Here is a 17,655-nt window from a genome sequence, read left to right on the forward strand (position 1 = left end):
TTCATGGGTCTCAGCAGTAAATGCTGTTGAGAACTTCTTCCCTTATTCAACCTTTATAATTTTTCCATAACCTGCTCCCCGCCTCACTTGCTCGCTTGCACTCTCTCCCCCGCCCCTCACTCCTCTCTCCATCCTCTTTTTGATCTCAGAATAATGTGTTGCCCAGAGATCAAACTCAATTCCATGTATACCTTTTTCCCTAGAGATCCAAATTGTCATCTATACAAAGTATTGCATTGAGGTCCTAAATCTCCTGTTTCCTATTTGCCCTGTATACAAGCCCATGGAATTAAGATGGAGAACGAACACAAGGTACTCCCTATAATAAATTCCAGAACCAGGGAGCATCTTTGAAGGTTGGAAAGGTATTTTTAGAGCCCCAAAAAGACCATATGCTTTCCTACAGTGGCAAGGGAGAAGGGAGCTCTCACTGACAGAGCTCCTACCATGAACTTGGTGCTTCACATTTGTAAACTCATGTAATCCTCACATGAAATACAATTATTATAAAATTTAGCCATTATACTCACTTAACAGATGAGAAAACTGAGATTCAGACAACTAGTCTCTGATGAAGATATATTTTGACTTCACATCTATGTGACTCCAAAGCTTGTCCTGTTCTCCTTACTGCTGTAGTATAGACCAAACATGAATGAATGGAAAAAGAGATGGCCAGGTTCCTGGGTGAAAATTTTGTTGTACATTATAAAGATAATTTTAGATAATGGGCTCATTTTACCTTTAGAGAGGACTTCCGAGAGTATGGCCCTGATCTATTTTTACCTCCCTAGATGCTCTCTTCTAAGACACAGACTCAAGTCAGGCACCCAGGATACTTTCTATGGTATTGGTAAGATATCAACAATCTTGAATGCCCTGACCCCATCCCTATGGACAGTAACATCTCCTAGGAGTTCATGGTACATTTGGACAAGTTACCTGTTGGTACCTCAAACAGCAGAATAATGAGAACCAGAAACAGCTTCATGTTTACAGACTTCTCAAGAAAATAGGCAGCAGGATTTCTTTGTCCCGTAATCTGTGTCACACAGAATCTTTCGAGATGAGCCAGAGTTTTGGATGCTATCGGCATTCCGAGCTCTCGTTTTAATCCACATGAATAAACAGAAAATCTAAGTCTACCTCCACCTACATTCCCAAATATGTTCATAATCACAGAATGTTCCATCATATCACGCCCACTCCTCCTTCCTCAGGATGTGAGCTTCCAGAGGAAAAATAATTTCTCCAACTTGGCCATCAGTCCATGAGGGTCAAGTTTGTTGGTCATACGTCTGGTCTGAGTGGGACATTCTAGTTCATTCTTATTGTTCCAATGTCCCATCCAGCTAGTGCCATCTTTCACTCAAAAAAGTAACCCAGTTTGAAAAATTAATTAAATTATTAACTAATCTAGGTAGACATATAAACCATCCAATAATATTTTTTAATGTATAAAACTTCCAGAAAATCATCTAGGAGTAAGATTACTTTTAGGTTTGGCTAGATAAATTAATATTATTTCAGAGTTTCTCATTCAGTACAACTCAGTTCTACAGCCGAAGTCTTTCAGAAAATTACATCTCTTTAAAACAGTATTTGACTCATGAACTGGTCCCTGCTGCCCTCTCCCACAGCATTTTATGGAGCCACTTAATGTTTCTGCCAAATTAGTGTGGGTGTCCCTACCAACCTGTTACTTCCATAACCTGTTTCTTTGCACATTTAAATCTCTCTTAACAAATTATATTATGCTCACCTATCCTATCCATCTAATTGGCCCTGTTAATCTCCTAATTTTCCTTTAAAACCAAGTTCAATTTTCTCCACATCTGTGAAAGATTCCCTGACTCAACTAAATAGAGCTTCAAAGTCCCTTTTTTGTGCCACCACGGTATCTTGTACATATTTTTCTTGGTGGTCACATCATGTTATGTTCCAATTATTTGTTTATTTGCAATAATCTATGAGTAGGCCACTGGTTTTGTTCAATTTGGAGTTCTTAACACACAAAACTCATGGTATATCCTTAGTACAAAGTTTTCAGATGAATTATTGCAAAGTACTGAACAAATTATTGCTAGATAAAATGCCTCAAGTCTATGGCTATGCCACCCTGAACGTGTTCAATCTCATCTGATCTCGGAAGCCAAGCAGAATCGGGCCTGGTTAGTACATGGATGGGAGACCACCTAAGAATACCAGGTACTGTAGGCATTTAAAAATAATAATAAAACAAAAAAATAAAATAAAATACCTCAAGACAGTAATAAAGTTAATTTAAGCATATCCTGAAGAATACAATTTACCTCATTTCACAATTTCTGGACACTAGAACTTTGAATTTATAGTAACTAGGGCCCATCCAAATATCTTTCCGTGATACTACCTGGAAGAAAATGGAATTTGTGAAGGCTTTATAAATATATGTTAATGGTTAAACTCATATCATAACATAGGGTTAGGGTTAGGAATAAGTATTATGTATGACTTATTGTGTTTCTCAGTAACCAGAGTGAATTAAGTTTATCAAGAAGAGAGTGTATCAAATGCTGCTGATATGTCAAGAGAGGGATGAGAATTGACTGATGGCCCCATTAGATTTGCATTAGGCCATTGGTCTCAGCTCTGTGACATGTTAATATGTACCTATTAGATGACAAATTCATTTTACATATTTATATTATTTAAGTCCTCTATATTACCTAAACACACTATGAAATAGAAATTAATACCACTCTTTTTAAAATTGGAAAACCACAATTTAGAAAATGGTAATGTGCCCAATGTCACACAACTAGTAAAGAATGAGCTAGGATCAACACAGGGTAGCATAAACCTATAAGTAAAGGTCTTGCTATCAAGATGGCAGAGTATATAAACTCTGTGCTCTCGCCTCCTCCCACAATCACATCATAATTACAACTAAACTACAGAGCAACCATCATTAAGAATTGCCTGAAGTCTTGTTGCACAGAAGTTCGATAACTAGGGATATACTGAAGAAGCCATGTCGAGACTAGTAGAAGAGACAGAGATGAAGAATAGGCTAGTTGCACATCCATGTGTGGCAGTTAAAAATTAGGAGGGATATCTAGTTAAAAATCAGAAGTCTCTCAAAAGAGTGAAAGGTCCCAGCCCCACATCAGGCTCCCCAGCTCAGGGTTCCAGTTCTGGGAAGAGAAGTGCTGTGAAAAACAGCGGAGATGGTGGCTAAGTACTGGGGCTGGAGTCCCAAGCACTCCACTTAAAAAAACTGACACACAGACTCAGTCACTGACAGATTCACTCACTCTAAGCTCCAGTGCTGGAGTGCTGGAGCAGCAGCTCAAAAGGTGCCAAAAGAATCATATGAGGAGAAACTGAATTATCTGGCTTCAGGGCGAGAGCTAGAGAAGCAGCTTTCTCCCAGACAGAAGTGCTGGAAAATGCCATTCCTCCTTTGTTGAGCCCTCTCCTCACCTGGCCTGCACACACAGGTGGGTGTCATATCTAATTCTTCATCAACCTAGCTAACAATGTTCTCCCCACCCTGGTGATTTCCTAAGACCCCGACCCACCCAGATTGTGCGCCCACCCAAGCCTCTTCCAGTGACTCTTTCATACAAAAAGCCTGTCTTAGCTCATACTGTAGACTTTCCTAAAATCTCTCAAAGGTTCACAAACCCCAAACAAGCAGCATCTGGCCTCAGCATATCCCATACTTTTTGCTAAGCAGCCCCAAGCCCAGCACAAGTGGTAACCATCTACAGATCACTGTGTAACTCATACTAAGTGGCCCTGGAGAGGGCACAGGCAGTGACTGACCTCAGCCTACACCAGAGCTCCTCCCAAGAGGCCTCAGAACTAGTATATCCAGTGGACAGCTCCAGACCACACCATACTACCACCCAACCACCTCCACAAATGACACCCAAAGGACAGACTTGGCAGGCACCAGAGCCCTACTAACACGATCCATAGGGTCAGTTCCTATCCAATAGCTACTCCACTGTAGTCACAGCCAGTCCTCACAACAAATCAACCTGAAAGGTCAATCTCTTCCACTGACATGCCAACAGCAATCAAGACTCAACTACAGCAGGAGGGCACACACAATCCACACAAAGGACATACCTGGAGCACCCGGCTCAGGCGACCAAGGAGACTGAGCCACTGGGCCCCACAGGACACTTACAACATAAGGTCACTTTACCAAGAGCAGGAGACATAGCAGATCTACCTAATTCATATAAACAAACACAGGGAAGCAGCCAAAATAAGGAGACAAAGAAACATGTCCCAAATTGAAGAACAGAAGTAAACTCCAGAAAAAGAACAAAATAAAATGGAGACATGCAATCTACCAGATACAGAGTTCAAAACACTAGTTTTACGGATGCTTAGTGATCTCAGTGAGAACTTCAACAAAGCAATAGGAAACATAAAAGTGGAGACTGAGCCACTTTTCTCTGAGAATTTTCCAAGGTTTTAAAATCAAAACCAGAGACACATTTTATCTTTTGATAGGACATCCCAGAGAGATCAGAGATATCTCTAGGCCAACTTACACCCAGCTACCAAATGAGGAAAACATGTGTTCACAGAAGGACTCTACATATACCTTCAAATGTTCAGAAAAATGAAGGAATTTTTTCTACTAAAATAATTTTGGCATCAAAATGTTATTTTGAAAATTCATCTATGTATTAATAGAAAATTATGTATGTAGGTAAAGCACAACATAATACCTATCTCATCTAGAGTCACTGATGCTTACTTTAGGTATAAAACAATAATTGTTAAATAATTGTAAGATAATTATAAAATTTTGGGAGCAATAATATTGATATACCTCAAAAAGTACAGATGACCTTTCAGGTTAGCCAAAATCGTGTTCTTAATCCATCCCCTTCCTGTCAAACCAATAGGCAATAGGAGATATTAGAAATGTTTTTCACAGTTGAAATACTTCATTCAATATTTCTGCAATCCTTGCAAAATCCATTGTGATCATGCTTCTTTCCTCTTTCTTCCATCTAAACCGCTTCAACAGCCAGCCCCAGTTTTCATTGCTTTTCATTCAAGTGTCAAATTCAGGTATTCTGGATTTCAAGTACCACCTAGTAGTCAAAGCAAATTCTCTTCCTAGCTGTCCAGACATTCCAAAACGTCAAGATAGCTCCCTGGAAGTGATGAATATCACGATCCTGTAGTTGTGCTGCCGGGTGTCCATGGACATCTAGAGACTTTAAAAATATTAACAAAAGAGCTCTCTAATGTTGGGGAAAACTTTAAAAAATTCAAAAGATCTAGAGACTATTATATATTTTTTTACCCTGTCCAGGCAACTGTCAACAAATTTGTGTACACGATTATATTTTCTGAAATAAAAAATCACTTCAATGGAGAGGTAAGTTGTCTCAAACATGCCCATAGCACACCCACGTCGAGCAAATGCTATGTTATAAGAAAGGTCTAAATTGACTGGTCCCGGGGGGAATCTTAATTTGAATAAACCAGCGGTGTAAAAAAAAATGGGGGAACAATTGGAGATATTTGCAAATGGAATGAGCTGTAAATGCTGTCAAAGAAATGTTATGAATTTTGCTGAATGTGATTATATTATGTTGGCTATGTTGGCAAATACTCTTATTTTTCAAAAATGTTTACTGAGATATGTAGGAATGAATATCATGGTGTTTGTAATTTAACTTAAAATATTTCAGCAAAAGATAATAACATGAGTTCTAAAAAGAAGGGGAGAAAATATTCCGAAGAGCCAAACCCTTTTTGAAATATTGACCTACCACTTAAGAATGTTTTTCTTTTAATGAACTCTTATCCATCATAGCCCTAAAAGTGTTATAGATAATAGAATATTTATTGAGCACCATGTATGGACCACAAGCTATATTATACATATGTCTTTATTATAGACATTTTACTTGAAGATAAGAAATACATATCTGGTGTCAAATAAACAAAGCAACTAAAAATTAACAACAAAAATACTTTTTGAGAACTGGTTGGGGGAAATTAATAAATGAAAACAAAATAAAGGACAAAGCTAATGTGATTGTACAATAATGTAAGTCCTTTAGAAAATAAACACTAAAGATGCCTCTCAGAAAAATTTTAGTGCACTAAGTACTGTTTATTGTTGCTGCTAGTAATGGTGGTGGTCTGTCTCTATTCATCTCTTGATGGACATTAGAGAGAGAGAAGGAGAAAGGGGAGCAAGAAGGGAAGGAGAACAAGAAGGAGAAGACATGAGACTAAAGCTGCTGCACAAGAAACAGAGTTTGCAGTTCAAGTACAGCCGGGAAAATTACTGGTAAAATAAAGGAAAAATACTAGAGAAATAGAACAGAATGCAGTCTTTCCATAATTTACACCCATGATGTGCAGAATACAATCCAAAATTGCACAGCATGTGAAGAATTTTTTAAATGAAACACATTATCAAGGGAAAATAAAATCAACTGAAACCAGCCATGAGAAAACCAGACATTAGAACTAATAGACAAAGAGTTTGAAGCAATTATTATAACTAACCATAATGAAGCAAAACAGAATGTGTTTTTAATGAAAATTTTCAGCCAAGAAATGGGAAGTTTCAACAAAGAAAAAATAGAAACAATCAGGAAAGAACCAAATGGATTTATAGAATTAAAAATTTAATTTTTGAAATGAAAATATTTCCCTGGATGAATCTGCAAAAATATGAGAGGGAAAAAGATGTGAATTTGAAAATAGATCAATAGAAATTATCCAAAGTGAAAAACAAAGATATTTTTTAAAAATGAATGAACTCATGAACCTGTTAGATACCAAAAAGTGAAGCACATATATAATTGAAATGATAGAAGTAGGATAGAAAAAGAATGAGGCAGAAACAAAAAATTAAGATATAACGGCTAAAATTTTCTTAAATTTAATAAAAAATAAAAATTTGCATATATAATCGCTAATCAAACACCAAGTAGAATAAACACCAAGAAGCCCACACTGAAACACATTATAGTCAAGATGTTGTAACTCACAGATAAGAGAAAATCTTGAAAACAACAAGAAAAAAAATGATATATTTCTACAGGGAATAACAATATGATTAATAGCTAACTTCTCTTCAGTAAATTTAACAACCAGAGAAGAGTGGAAAAATATAATTTAAGTGCTAAAAGAAAAAAATAATAGTCAACTCTGAATTCTATATCCAGTAAAGATATTCAAGAATTAAAAATAAAATAAATATATTCTGAGATTATTTTATCAATCATCACCAACAGACCTATGCTACAATAAGTGTCAAAGGGCTAAAGGGAAATGATATCAGATGGAAGACAGCTCTTCCCAAAAGGAACAAGAGCATTGGAAATGATCATTGGGAGGGGGATTGTATCCCCTACCACATACCCTAGTGACTGGACCAGATACCTAAAAGTTTCATCCTCAGCTTTCTCTCTCCTGGCCACTCCCAGACTCTTCACACACATGCCCCACTCTCCACTTCCACTTTATCCTCTCTGGTTCATTCTTCATTACCTCCTGCTTGTTCTTGCAGATCTCTCTTTCCTGGCCTTCCTACCACTAATCGTGTATTCCAACAACCAGAGTGATTCATTTTTGACATAGTTTTACATATAATCCATTGTGTTTTTTTAAATGACAAAACACTATATAATTTTATATAAAAATTAAACTGAACTAATCTAGAAGTATACAACTAGGAAAGTGAAGGCCAAACACACTGCCCATAGCACTTGGGAAAATAAGATCTACAATAAAGAGAAGACTAGAATTCATCCTTCAAGAAACAAAGTAGACCTGAAAAAAATCCTGTGACTCCCTTAGAGGGTGCTCTAGGACATTCATGTGCTCCCCGATGTAGTGGTAGATTATTGTAAAATATTATGTTCTTGCGAAATGCATTATGCCACTCTACTACCTAATATAAGAGCCTCTCCTGATCTAGACTAACAAGGACTGTTATGATGTACAGTAACACAGGGATTTGGGTTCACATTAACTACAATGCAGAAAGACATTGCGAGAATCTCACTTGTAGAGATCACTATCATATATGTACAGCCTTCCCACCTGGATCTACATCTCCCACTGCAAGACCTCAATCCTGATCATTTAACAACTTCATACACCTGCTGTATGTTTCTCTCATAAACAGATCAATGTGGTCCAGACTGTTGGTGCAAGTGTACAGAAACATAAAAAAATCATCTCTCATTCTTAAAAGCTTTTTCCCCAGAAAATTAGCAGCTTTTAGTCATGATGGTGTAGTAGGTGAATGCTGAGCTTGTCTCCTCTCACAACCACATCAAAGTTACAACTAAACTACAAAATAGCCATTATTGGGAGTCACCTAAAGTCTAGCTGAACAGAAGTCCTACAATGAGGGACATACAGAATAGGCCATCTGGAGACTGATAGGGGGAGCAGAGATGTGAAATGGGCTGGTCCAATCCCCGCATGTGGTGGTTGAGAATTGGGAGAAAAATCTTAGTTGTGGAGATCCTCTCGCCAAAAGAGCAAGGGGTCCTGGCCTCACACTGGGCTCCCCAACCCAGGGTTCCGGTGTTAGGAAGAGAAGTCCCCACAACTTCTGCCTATGAAAACAAGCAGAGATTGTGGCTGAATGAGATGAAAAACTGAGACAGTCACAGACTTTCCTCTTAAAGGGCCCACACGTGAACTTACTCGGTGACAGACTCACTCACCTCAAGCTCCAGCGCTGGGGAGATGACTTGAAAGGTACTATGGACATATGGAGAGGAATTGAGTTGTCTGGCTTCAGGGCAAGGGCTGGAGGGCAGCTTTCTCCCAGGCAGATGTGCCGGCAAAGGCCATTATTCCTTTTTTGAGCCCTCCCCAATTGGGCTTGCAGACCCAGGTGGCTGCCATATCTGCGTCTCCATCAAAGTAGCTAACACTGGTTACTCTGCCTGGTGATTCCCTTGTTGTGGAGACGGTTTGGAAGAAAAGTCGGAGTCTGGAAATGTTTAACTAACATGGATAAGGGAGAGGAAGAATGGCAATGCTAGCATCCCCCACCCCTGTCTCCATGGCTTTTTATTCTCTCTCACAATGCTGGCCTTGTAATTTATTAATGGTTACTATCAGGTTAGTAAATACAAGCTACAGTCAATTCCCAGATTCAGCCTCAAGGCCACCACCATGTTTTCAGCTATTTCTACTCAAGTATCTTTTTCTTATCCTCTAAAGTATCCTTTTCTCATCCCTAGAGCAAGAAGTCTCAGAATTGGTCAGGCGTGTGCGCCCTCCCTGCAATGTGTCCTTGTGTGCAAGTCTACATCTGCTTCTGATGACCTTGTTGCTCCAAGCACCAGGCATCCTGCCAGGACTGCAAGCATCTCTCACAACATTCTCTGAGACCCCACCCTGCCCAACACGCAGGTCACCAACCTACTTTCAGTGAATTTTTCATACAAATGGCCTATCATGGCTCATGTTGCAGACTTTCCTAAAGTCTCTCAAAGGATCGCAAAACCTAAACAAGCAGCATTTGGCCTTGGTGTGCCCTGTACCTCTTGCTGAGCAGCCCCAAGCCCTGCACTAGTGGCAGCAGGCCTTGGTTCGTGGCGTGGTCTCTCGAAGCACTTCCAAACCCAGTGTGGGTGGTAGCCATCTGCAGATTACTTTGATGACTCATTCCATGTGGCCCTGGAAAGGGCACAGGCTGCAGCTTAACTTGGCCTGCAGCATGGCACCCTCCCCAGACAAGGAGGCCCTGGCCTGATCACCTGGTGTCCAGCTTCAGTCTGAGCCGAACACCAGGAACACCACCCAGGGTCACATCTGAGGATGACACACCCAAAGGGCAGACAAGGCAGGCACCAGAGCCTGCTAAAGTGAATCCTGCTCTGTAGGGTCAGCCTCTGCACAACAGCTTCTCCACTGGTCACAGCCAGCTGTCACAACCAATCAGCCCAAGGGTCAGTCCCTCCCATTGACAAGCAGATAGCAACCAAAGCTCAACTACAACAAGAGGGCACACACAACCTTTAAAGGGACATACCTGGTGATCAGGGAAGACTGTGCCACTGGGACCTATATAGCACACCTACTACAGAAGGCCACTCTACTAAGACTGGGAAACACAGCATCCCTACCTAATACATAGGAACAAACACAAGTAGGCAGCCAAAATGGAGATACAAGAAAACACATCCCAAATGAAAGAACAGAACAAAGCTCCAGAAAAAGAACTAAACAAAACAGAGACAAGCAATCTACCAGCTGCAGAGTTCAAAACATTTCACATAAGCATGCTCAATGAACTTAGAGGAAGAGTTTATGAACCCAGTGAGAACTTTGACAAAGAGATAGAAAACATAAAAGTGAAGATAGAAAACATAAAAAAGAATCAGTCAGAAATAAAGAATTTATTAGAGGGAATCAATGGTAGATGAAGCGGACGAACAAATAAGCAATTTGGAAGATAAGGTAGCAGAAAACACCCATTCAGAACAATAATAAGAAAAAAAATCCAAAAAGTGAGGATAGTTTAAGGAGCCTCTGGGACGGCAAGTGTAACAACATTTGCATCATAGGGAAACCAGAAGGAGAAGAGAGAGTAAGGAATTGTGAACCTATTTCAAGAAATAATGACTGAAAACTTCCCTAACCTGGTGAAAGAAATAGACTTACAAACCCAGGAAGCACAGAGACCCAAACAAGATGAAACCAAAGAGACCCACACCAAGTCATATCATAATAAAAATGATAAATGTTGAAGACAAAGAGACACTCTTAAAAGTAGCAAGAAAAAAGCAGTTAGTTACGTACAAGGGAACTCCTATAAGATTGTCAGGTGATTTCTCAACAAAAACTTTGCAGGCCAAAAGGGATTGGGAAGAAATATTTAAAATGATGAAAAGCAAGGACCTACAACTAAGATTACCCAGTAAAGCTATCATTTAGAATTGAAGAATAGATAAAGAACTTCCTAGACAAAACAAAAAAAACGAAAGGAGTTCATCATCACCAAGCCAATATTACAGAAAATGTTAGACTTTTTTAAGAAGAAAAAAGTATAAAAAATATGAATAACAAAATGGCAATAACTAGATATCTAGCAATGATAACTTTATTTTAATTAAGTTATTTTTATAGTAACATTGGTTAATGAAATTTAATAAGTTTCAGCTGTACACTTTAACAGTAAGGCATATATGTGTTTATACTGTGTGCTTATCTCTCATAGTTAGATTTCTTTCTATCACCACTTATTTGACCTCCTTTACCCCATCTATCACCCCCCTCCCCCAACCCTCTACCTTCTGGTAACTACTAATCTATAGTCCACATCCATGAGTCTCTGTTTCTTTGTCCTGTTCGTTTGTTGTTTTTAGGTTTATATCCCATATATAAGTGATATCATGTGATTTTCAACTTTTCTGTCTAGCTTATTTCACTTAGCATGATTATCTTGAGGTCCAACCATGTTGTCACAAATGGCAATATTTCATCTCTTCTTATGGCCGAGTAATATTCCATTCTATATATGTACCACAGCTTCTTTAGTCAATCATCTATCATAGGACACTTTGGTTGTTTCCATGTCCTAGCCACTGTGAATAATGCTGCTATGAACATTGGTGTGCAAATATCTTTTCGGATATAAGTTTTCAAGTCTTTGGGGTAAATACCTAGTAGAGGTATTGCTGTGTCATATGGTACATCAATTCTTAATTTTTTGAGGAACCTCCATACTGTTTTCCATTGTGGCTGTACCAATTTGCAGTTCCACAAGAAGTGTATGAGGGTTCCTTTTTCTCAACATCCTCTCCAGCATTTAATCAACGATTACTTTAAATCGAAAGATAGGGTGGCCGAGTGGATAAGAAAACAAGACCTTTAAATACACTACCTACAAGAGACTCACTTCAGATTAAAAAACACCCATGGACTGAAAGTAAAGGGATGAAAAAAAAATGTTTCGTGAAAATGGAAACAAACAGAAAAAAAAAATCTGGAGTAGCAATGCTTGTGCCAGACAAAATAGACTTTAAACAAAGGCTGTAACAGAAAACAAAGCAGGAACCAGTTATCCCACTTCTGGGTATTTATCTGAAGAAACCCAAAACACTACTTTGAAGGGACATATGAATCTATGTTTATTGCAGCATTATTTACAGTAGTCAAGATATGGAGGCAACCTGAGTGTCCATCAATGGATGATTGGAGATAAAATACACACACACACACACACACACACACACACACACACACACACAGATATCTATATACACACATATAGATGTAGATATAGATGTATACATACATATATCTATATATATACACACACGCTGATATATATATGTGTGTGTGTACACACACACACACACATATACAATGGAATATTACTCAGCCATAAAAAAGGCTGAAATCTTGCCATCTACGACAACATGGAGGGTGTTGTGCTGAATGGATTAAGTCAGACAGAGAAAGTCAAAGGTCATATGGCGAATCTGGAGAACAGGATAAGCAAACAAACAACTGAAACAACTTCATAGATATAGAGAGCATTTTGATAGTTATCAAATTGGGGAATGGGGTGGGGATTGAGAGTTACAAATAGGTAATTACAAAATAGTCATGGGGTTGTAGAGGATGGCACGGTCAATATAATCAGCAGTATTGTAATAACTATGTATGGTGTCAGATGGGTACTGGATTTATTGGGGCGATCACTTCAAAAGTTATACAGCCAATCACTGTGTTGTACACCTGAAACTAATATAATATTGCATGTCAACTATAATTGAAATTATCTATGCATAATCTCAGTAACACACATAAGATATGCTGCACTGTCTTTGCTGGAGGGATTAGGGGAAATCTTTTCTAAAACTTTGCTCTCTGTACCAAGCAGAAGTATATAAACATGAGTGGTTGCATGCATATCGTGCTGTCCCCAGGATGAGGGCCCATTAGTAGGAGAGATAAGTCACAGGTTAAGTAGTTTGAAATCTGTCCAAACAGAAAGAAAGGTTATTAGAAGCTCCCTAAAGAGTTCATTTTACTTTCCACTGGACTATCTTGATCACTGAAATCACACTAGAATCATATAACCTAGAGGAAGGAACTGACCTTGCTGCTAAGCCCTTCTTCTGAGGTCTTTTATCTTTTAGTTCCCTAAGCTGTTTTTTCAGGACACCTTTATATTCCTTTTTTTCCCCAGGGACAATAACCCTGTTAGGACTCTAACAATAGGGATGGGAAAGGGAAAGAATAAAGGCAGACGGCAAGGTGGCATCAAGGAGAGATGAGCTAATATTCTGCAGGCACCAACCATGTCCTGAGTACTTCCACTTAAGTTAACACACTTAAAACTTATAACACTTGGGTTTGGCGTCATGGCCAGCACTTTTTTCAACTTAAAAAATATCTACTTTATTCACGTGTAATTTATGTACACTGAAGTGCAGCAATTTAAATTATACAACTGGATGAGTTTGGCAGCTGTATACACATGCAAAACCACCTCCACAATCAAGGTACAGAACATTTTCATCACCCCAAAAAATATTCCTCATGCACCTTTGCAGTCCACACCTCCCTCCACCCTAGACTTCTAGGCCTGGACAACAAGTAGCCTGTATTTTTTCACTAGAGATTAATTCACATTTTCAAGAATTTAGTATAAATGGAATTGCATAGTATATGCTATTTTCTGTATGGCTTCTTTCATCAGCATCATTGAGATTCATTCATGTTGTTGTGTGTATCAGTAGTTCCTTTTTAAATTGCTCATTAGTAGTCTCTTGTATAAATATGTCACAATTTTGTTTGCCAGCCTTTTTAAAATTAGAAAAGTGAGGCTCAGAGGTATGAGCCTTTTCAAGAGTATTTTCAAGAGTCTCATTAATGCATCAGCAGTGTAAGCGGAATTGAACCTATTCTTCCTAACACTACCTTCTCTGATTACACCCACACACATGTTCAGCTTCTTCATTTTGTTATTATAAAACAGCTTCTCTTTAAATTTATCAAGACATACTCCCTTACTCAAATACATTCCAAGTGCCAAACAGATCCTTCCTCACTTTTCTTTATGAACCTCAACTCCATGATTCATCACTTCACCTACCCTCTTGTCAATATCTTAACAGCCCAAACATTATTATTTTATGAGCCCATCTGTATGAAAAAAGGCCAACATCAATGCTTGTGAAAATCCCATAACTGTGTACATTAGTGGCATCTAAATTCGTTATTTTCAATTTTTACAGAGATTCGATTCCCTATATGCCTCCTTCAACAAAAGTTTTATGAAGATAAGACTATCTGGTTTTGCTCATATTTTAAAGACCAATTAATGTAAGCTCCATGATGGTAGACACTGCTTATGGTATACATTACTATATTACCAGCACCTAAGACAGTTTCTAGAACATGACACATGCTCAATAAATATCTAATGAAATAAATAAATAAATAAATAAATAAATAAATGCTTGAAATAAAAGGATCAACAGTAATCCAGGGTTTAAAGAGCCTTTCTTTAGAAATTACAATTAAGCAGAGACTTGAGAGATAAATAGGAGTAAGTTCATGAGAGAAGGTGGAAAGGAACGTATTAAAGGAAAACTGAGCAGCACTTCTATGATCCTTCCTTCCCACCTTCTACACAATTGTTCTGAATACTCTTTCTACTCGAAGGTCTTCCATTCTCTCCAGCCCACTGTCACTCCTATGAACCCACTCAGATTCAATTTCTACTTTGCAACCATAGTGATATCCCCCAAATGCACTTTGCTGTTGAAGTAAGCAAGATGGTGATATAGGAGGTCTTTATATCTAGTCCTCACAGAAATACAAATTAGTAACAATGCACAAACAAAATGTATTTTTGAAAATCCCAGAAGATGGAGTGAGGTATAGAGTATAAAAACCAAAAAAAATTTTTATTAAAAGGGTAAGAGGGCAGGTTCATTTTGACTACAACTCCCACCCTCCCAGGCCAGGATGGCCCCATACTGAGAGTGATCTCCTCGACCTACAATTTCTCCAGTGGAGAAAAAAGAACCCAAGGAAGAATTCAGTTTTCCTAGCCTTTCTTAAACATTTTTTGTAGGCCCACTTCTATTTTGGAGAACCCTAGGGCAATTAACAAACATAGACCACATGAAGGCAACTGGAACAAAAAAGGGAGCAGGTCTCGCAGTAATCAGTGAGTGAATCTTGGCAATAGAGCACATCCCAGCTAGTAACTTTGCCCAGAGAGACCAGTCAGTGGCTCCTCCCACCTCCAAAAACAAGTCAACAGTCCCTTTAGCCAGGGAGCACAGTTAGCATGAAAAATGCAAATGCATATTACTAAGTGGAAGAAGCCAATCTCAAAAAGACACAAACTGTACGATTACAACTCTATGACATTCATTAAAAGGAAAAACTATGGAGACAATAGTGTTGTCAGAGATTGGAGTGGAGGGATGGGTAAATAAGTAGAACATAGTGGATATTTCTATGATATCATAATGATGAATCTACATCATTATGTCACAATACATTTGTCTAAACATAAAAAGCACAACACCAAGAACAAACCATAATATAAACTATAAACTCGGGTGATTATAATATGTCATACATTCATCAACTGAAGCAAGAGAACTGCTTTGGTGGAGTATGTCGATAATGGAAAAACTATGCATGTGTCGGGATAGGGAATTCAGTAGACATTTTCAATGTTAGATTCGATGAAACAGGAGAAAAAATTAGCAAACTCAAAGGCAGGTAATTTAAATTTACCCAGTCAAAAGAACAAAAAAATTTTTGAAGAATAGCAAAGAATGAAGAAAACCTATGAGACTTATGAGACACCATCAAATGACATAATGTATGCAACTTTTATTCAAAATAATATTGGAAGTCCTAGCTAGAGCAATTAAGCAAGGAAAAGAAAGAAAGTCATCCATATCAGAAAGGAAGAAATAAAACAGTCACTATTTACAAGTGGCATGATAATACATAGAGAAAACCCCAAAGATTCCATAAAAAAAAAAAAAACTGATAGAATTAATAAACAAATTTAGTAAAGTTGCAGGATACAAAATTAATATACCAAAATCAGTAATGAACTATCAGAAAGACAAATTAAGAAAACAACCCCATTTTAAATTGCATCAAAAAGAATAAGGTACTCAGGAGTTAATTTAATCAAAGAGGCAATCTATACATTCGTAACCTATACTGAGACACTGATGAAAGAAATTGGAGACTCCAACAAGTGAAAAAATATTCCACGCTCTGAGATTGGAAGAATTAGTGTTGTTAAAATGTCCATACTACAGATTCAGTGCAAAACCTATCAAAATTCCAATGGTTTTTTTCACAGATATAGAAAAGATACTCCTAAAACTTATATATAACTACAAAAGAACCTGAATAGCCAAAGCAATCCTGACAAAGGACAAAGCTGAGGCTTCATGCTTTCTGATTTCAAACTATATTACAAAGCTATAGTAAACAAAACAGTATAGTACAAGTATAAGAACAGACACATAGATTAATAAAACAGAATAAAGAGGCCAAAAATAAACCCATGCATATATGGTTAATTAATTTAAGCCAAAAAAGTGAAGAATATACAATGGAGAAATGAAAGTCTCTTCAATAAATGATGTTGGGAAACCTGGACAGACACATATAAAAGAATAAAACTGAACCACTATCTTACAGGGAACACAAAAAATAACTCAAAGCGGATTAAATACTTACACGTAGGACTTGAAACCATAAAGTTCCTAGAAAAAAACATAGGCAGTAAGCTTCTCAACATTGGTCTTGGCAATAATTTTTTGAATTTGACAACAAAAGCAAAGGCAACAAAAATAAACAAGTGGGACTGCCTAAAACTAAAAATTCTACACTGCAAAGAAAACCAGCAACAAAATTAAAAGGCAACCTACCAAATGGGAGAAAATATTTGCAATCCATTAATCTAATAAGAGGTTAATATCCAAAATATATAAAGAACTCCTGCAACTCAATAGCTAAAAAAGAAAAAATCTAATTTAAAAATGGACAGAAGATCTAAATAGACGTTTTTTCAAAGACATGCACCTGTTAAAATGGCTATAATCAAAAAGACAAGAAATAATAAGTGTTGGTGATGTGTGAAGAAAAGGGAATCCTTATGCACTGCTAGTGGGAATGCTATTAGTGCAGCTACTATGGAAAATGGTACAAAGTTTCCTCAAAAAATTACAAATAAAACTACCACATGAGCCAGAAATTCCATTTCTGGGTATTTTTCTGAAGGAAATAAAGACATTCTCAAAAAGATATATGCACCTTTATGTTCATTGCACCATTATTTAAAATAGCCAGATATCAAAGCAATCTAAATGCCCACTGATGAATGAATGAATGAATGAATGAATGAATAAAGTATGAAATATATATTGGAATATTATTTAGCCATAAGAAAAATTGTGCCATTTGCAACAACATGTATGGACCTTAAGAGTGTTATGCTAGTGAAATAAGTCAGACAAAGACAAATACCATATGATCCCACTTATATGTCCACCTTAAAACAAAACAAACAAACAAAAAACTCATAGAAAGAAGAGATTGATGGTTGCCAGAGGTGGATAGCAAAATGGATGAAGGTGGTCAAAA

General features: G+C 37.6%; 1 protein-coding gene and 1 pseudogene across 1 annotated transcript in view; one reads left to right on the plus strand and one right to left on the minus strand.

Annotated features, from left to right (window-relative positions):
- The window catches only part of DEFB125 (defensin beta 125), an 88,349-nt gene extending 79,331 nt beyond the window's left edge, over positions 1-9,018 (minus strand). The window contains exon 1 of the transcript XR_001597429.2: positions 8,721-9,018. The gene's annotated coding sequence lies outside the window, so the exon portion shown is untranslated. The remainder of the gene's footprint in view (positions 1-8,720) is intronic.
- On the plus strand, positions 2,102-2,220 carry LOC118610528 (annotated as a pseudogene).
- Positions 9,019-17,655: the final 8,637 nt, after the last annotated feature.

Source organism: Rousettus aegyptiacus, unplaced genomic scaffold, assembly GCF_014176215.1.
Source record: "Rousettus aegyptiacus isolate mRouAeg1 unplaced genomic scaffold, mRouAeg1.p scaffold_m13_p_12, whole genome shotgun sequence".
Classification (NCBI taxonomy): domain Eukaryota; kingdom Metazoa; phylum Chordata; class Mammalia; order Chiroptera; family Pteropodidae; genus Rousettus; species Rousettus aegyptiacus.